Source organism: Calypte anna, chromosome 1 (genome assembly GCF_003957555.1).
Source record: "Calypte anna isolate BGI_N300 chromosome 1, bCalAnn1_v1.p, whole genome shotgun sequence".
NCBI classification, from domain to species: domain Eukaryota; kingdom Metazoa; phylum Chordata; class Aves; order Apodiformes; family Trochilidae; genus Calypte; species Calypte anna.
This window is the reverse complement of record NC_044244.1, coordinates 70,740,530-70,745,653: the sequence shown is the minus strand read 5'-3', so window position 1 is coordinate 70,745,653 and position 5,124 is coordinate 70,740,530.

The following is a 5,124-nucleotide window of genomic DNA, read 5'->3' as shown; positions in this document are numbered from 1 at the left end:
CAAAGAACTTGACTCCAAGTTCCAACTTGGTAGTTACTCCCTGCCTAAAGATTAAGATTTAGGAGTATTTGGGCTTAAAAAAAAAACATACAAAAAAAACAACAACAAAAAAAGTTATTTATCTGCAGTATTGAATGTAAATCTGTTTACAGGGGGATTAGCTGCCTGTTTTGTTTACTGTTGTATTAAAGTGCAGGAAAATCCTTATGTAGAAGGTTTCTACAATGGTCACAGCAGCTAAGTAATGCTACATCTGTACCCAAGATGTCAAAAGAAATCTGTGAGGTTTACTGTCCTTAGGACTATACCTGTAGTTAGTAAGCTGTAGGTGAAGAAAGGGAAAAAAGAGGCTTGGGAAACAGCTGGATAAAGACAATAAAGACCCAAGAAACCAGTGATTTTTGTAGCCTCTACTGGCCATATGCTCCATGTTTTTGCCTATTTTTTTTTTTTTTAACTTGCCTCCTGTATTTTGGTTCTTCCTGTTATTTGCAGTTAGAGGGCAGTAGTTCTGTCATCTACTTAAATTTTTTTATGTGTGTTTTTTAACTTTGTCTGATTATTTCTTTCAGCAGGCCTTTGAACTTACATTGTAAAAAATAACTGTTTTCTACATATTTTCTGCATTACACAGATTATTACAGACCTCTCTACTAAGTCAGATATTTACCTTCAGATTCAAAAGTCATGTCTGCTTAATTGCTCCTTGTACATTAACCTATTCTCCATATTAAAACTCTTTTGCTGCCATATGCTGCTGCTCCCACCCTCACTGTATCTTTTTCCAGGTGGGATACCTGGAGCATTCAAAACAGAATGAATGTTTACAGTGCCATAATAAGCTTTTAAACCTCATTCCATATTCCTTTCTCATTAATTGTTAACTCTACTTTTTGTTTGGTTTGGTTTGGTTTAACCAGGATAGAATATTGTCGTAAGGCTTTGAGTGAACTGTCTGAAATGAATTACGTTCCTGAAATGTGACAGTTAATTTAAAGGTTTGTTTAGACTTTCTTCTCAGTCTATTACTCTGCACTCATCAACATGACCTTCACCTGCCAGTTTATCATCAGCCACCAGTCTTTTAAGTCCCTTTTGCAAATCTTTTCAAGTGAGTAATTTGAGCAGCACAAACCCACAACCTCTCTGAAGATGGATCACCCAGTTTCCTGCCCTTTTTAACTAGTCACAATCCCAGCACGTACTCTTCTGGACCATTTAGTCTAGTGTCTTGTACTCATGTACCTGGCTGCATTTAAACAGACAAATATGTATGATAGTTTAAAATAAGGGAGCCAAAATACCACAAGCAGCCTGTGCATGGTAATTTAGAGTAAAGATTAAGCAATCTATCCAGCCCTTAAGGTGACTTTTGCAGCCTCCAATGAGCTGCGCAGTGGTAAAGCCAGAACGAAGTTACACAATGTGACTTGAGCCAATCCATCTGCTCAGGGCTGCTCAGACTGGATGTCTTCCTCCCACATCTACCTGCCCACACTCTTGGCCACATGGTCCCATTTCTCTCCTCACTTACCAGTCCTATCCATTGTCTGACACCTCAATAACCTTATTTAACTAGTAAGCCAAACAAAACGCTGTTTATTCACTTTCTTGTGTCAAGTCAGGTTTCCATTCATTTAAAGAGTTAAATGGTGTGAGCAAAGCCTGTTGAAAACCAGAGATGGCAGAAGGAAAGGGGTCAGGAGCCTGTGGCTGATGGGATAGGAAGGAGACCTCTCCAATTTTAAGGACAGCAGGCATTAGATAAGATGATGTCATTTCATAGGTTTCATTAAGCAGCCAAGCTGCTCTACCACACAGCCAAAGGAGAAGGTCTTGCTCCCTCCCCTATTTCCATGTTGTTCTTCCAGTTTGCTTCCTCTCTTTCATTCTGTTAGTCCTGCTTACGTTCAACTCCCCCATTGCATGAGCTCTGGAAATCACACTGTCTGACTGATCTTGTCTGATTCCAAGGTAAGCCACTCGCCTCACCAATCAGCCTAAAAGGGAAGGAAAAAACTTTTGGTTTTGTGTTAGAATTTGAATGAGTTATGTCAGCTTACATATCAGGAAATCAGATGAGGTTTACCTAGAGACTGTGTAACATAAGCACAACTAAGTGGTGGGTATGACAGCTAAGAAAGGGAAGGAGAGGGCAGCAGCACATCCACTCCCTGTTGCATGGGAGAAGTTAATTTGAAACTTTACCCATAGACAGATACCTGGTTAAGATGGGCTTTAAAGCTGCGTTTTGAATTATTGCTATGCTGCAGTATTTTTGCCAAAGAGATGTATACAACAATCAGTGTGAGCTGCTTTGGAAGATGGCAAATTAAACATATCAGGTTACTAACATTAAGCTTTCTGATGAAGCACCCAAGATTTTCATTCAGATCTGTTGTTCAGCAGATAGTGTTTATAGTTCCCTTTTCTTCTTTAAATACCAGAATGAATTGCTGGCATGTCTTTCTGATGATCTCAGGTTTATTATATATGTATTTTATGGAACATTTTCAAAAAAAGAGTCCTGCAAACTGAACTGTCTGCCATTCATTCATTACTTCTAGGGGGAAGATATTGTGTAGGAGAACAATTTGGATGAGCTAAACAGCTCAGGGGTGAAAAATGGGATGTTAGCACCTATTCACCTTTTAAATTTTCACATGAGGAATTTCACATGATTAAAAGGTGATCACACTTAAGACTTGAGCAGCGGTTCATTTTTATGTCCACGTGGCATGCTGCAAAGTGCCAGGGCACTGGTCTGGAATGTTGGCCCAATATTCCTGGAAGATCACAGCTGGAGTTTAAAGAAAACTAGCGACATGTACATACAGATACAGATACAGATACAGATAGTTTGAAGTACTCTGAAAGTTTAAGGGAAAGCAAACTGAACTGTTACGTCAACACTGCCTGCAAAATTAACCTTTCCCTCTGAAATGTTTTGCTACTATTTCTACTCCAGTCCGAGACTGGGTTATGTGCTGAGAAATGGAAATTTATATCCTTTCCACGCCTATATAAACTCAGGAAGACCTTTTGCCCGCTATGATACTTTTGTTTGGGTTCTAGAGATTGATTGAATACCAAGTTAAAAAACACATACTCACTTCTTTATGAAGTGACCAATGTCCTTTGGTCCTGTTTTTAGCAAAGAGAAATGTTCCTCGTTCTTAGGATTCTCTCCTTTATTACTTTGTAAGACTTCATCGTACACCCAATTTACATTCTTCCTGGTTTTGGTTAGCCTAATTGTGTGAGTGTAAAGACTGAAAGTCTTCTCTTTTCCCTCAGATGTGCGGAAAATGTCTGCTGATTATGTTAAAGTCTTTCCTACAATTCTTTGCATAACTCCATGAATGTAAGAGGTATTTTGATTTACTTGCATGGAGGGACTCAGTTCCCACACAACTTGTCTTTGGTTGAAAATAATTTTGCATTTGCTAGTAAAAGAGAAACATTTTACATGGTATTTTAATATATGAATAAATAAAAGTTGTGAGATGACTATTCAGAAGTAATAAAAGCAGCTGCAAATATTGCCAAGTTCCCATTTATTTCCATAATGAAGAGAAAAGTGAATATTATTCTGTAGATAAAGCTATTTCATTTTACTCCTTCCAATAAAAATAGTTATTTGAATATTAAGTATTCTCTAGGAAATTTTACACTGATTTGACTTTTATTAAATACACCCTGAACATACCTTGGGGACCGAAAAAAATTCCCAGTCCTTTAAATATGAGAAAATCCCCTCTTCATGGCATATATAACTTGATTCAAAGAAAAAAGAAATACCTCTACAGACTTAGTATGTTTGGCCTTATGTTCCTAATGGCAAGGTCAGGCTACATAAAATCTCCTCCTGCAGCTGGATAAGAAATACAAAAGTTGTTTCATTTCAGCATCCCTATTTTTTGTGTTATTTGGATGATTACCCACACAAGGCTTTTAAAACGCTCTGGTCTCTCTCTCTTTGTAGTTATAGCTCAGAGAATTTAGAGGCGTGGGACCGAACTGAAAATATGTAGGGTATTCCCAGAGGTGCTAGTAATAGGTAACCCATGGAATGAGCCTTTGCTTTGTTTTCTTCAGGCTGCTGTAACTATCTTGACTGAGGGAAGAAAAAGGAATTTTAGAGAATGAAAAAGCCTTCTTTTCAGGTAAGTTCCTTACTCTGGTAGGCTCCTATTTAATCTTCCCTCCTAGTTAATAAAACAGTTTCATACTATGTTGCATGTTTAGGTGGTAGCATAAAGAATTCGTCCAGTAATATGTGAGAAACAAGAAAAACAAAAAAAGAAAAAAAGAGGGGAAAAAAAAAAAAGGTTGTGTGTTATATCTGCCATTCCTTTCTGTCTGCTGGTCCCGGGACCTTCACCACCAGCCTTTGGGGTGAAGTGGGTACTCCAAATTCGAGAAGGAGGGGAGGAAAAAAACCCCAAAACAGAACATACACAAAATCCCCCCCAAAACAAAACCCATAGAACAAACAAGAAAAAAGTTTGGGTTCGTTTTGTTTTGTTGTTTTGCTGTGGGGTATTTTTTGGGGGGGGGGAGGGCGTAGGGGTGGGTTTTTTTGTTGTTTTTTTTTCCCTTCTGAAGCTTTAAAAAGTTTTCCCTTCTGAAGCTTTACTCCGAATCTCTCGTTCCCAGGGGGTTGCAGCGAGCAGGAACTGTAGTGCGTTCATTTCCCTCCTGGCAAGGCCATCTTATAATAAAAAACAAAAAAGGTCCTGCGTGAACTGAGCCTTTCGTGTTGCTGCTTCACTTGTTCTCAGTTAGGCCACGCTTAAAAGGTTTTTGGAGGTCCATTCAGTCTGTGAAGGCTTTCATGCGAATAGCTCGTTTACTTAAAAATCCAGGGAGGGCAGGGGGGGGGCCGAATAGGTCTGACTTTTTCCCTTCATCTTCCCATTACTTGTTCAACACCTTGCAAAGAGGTCCTGAAAAGGAGGGTTATTATGCACCGAGAACTGGTGTGGCAACTGCTGGTCGCCCTTTATTAACGCTGGTGTTTAGCTGAACGAGTTGACCTGAGGTGGCTGGAGCCTCCCGGGAAAAGTTTTCAGTCCTTTTGTTGTGTGTTTTTACAGAATTCCCCACCGGAGCAAAGCCCCT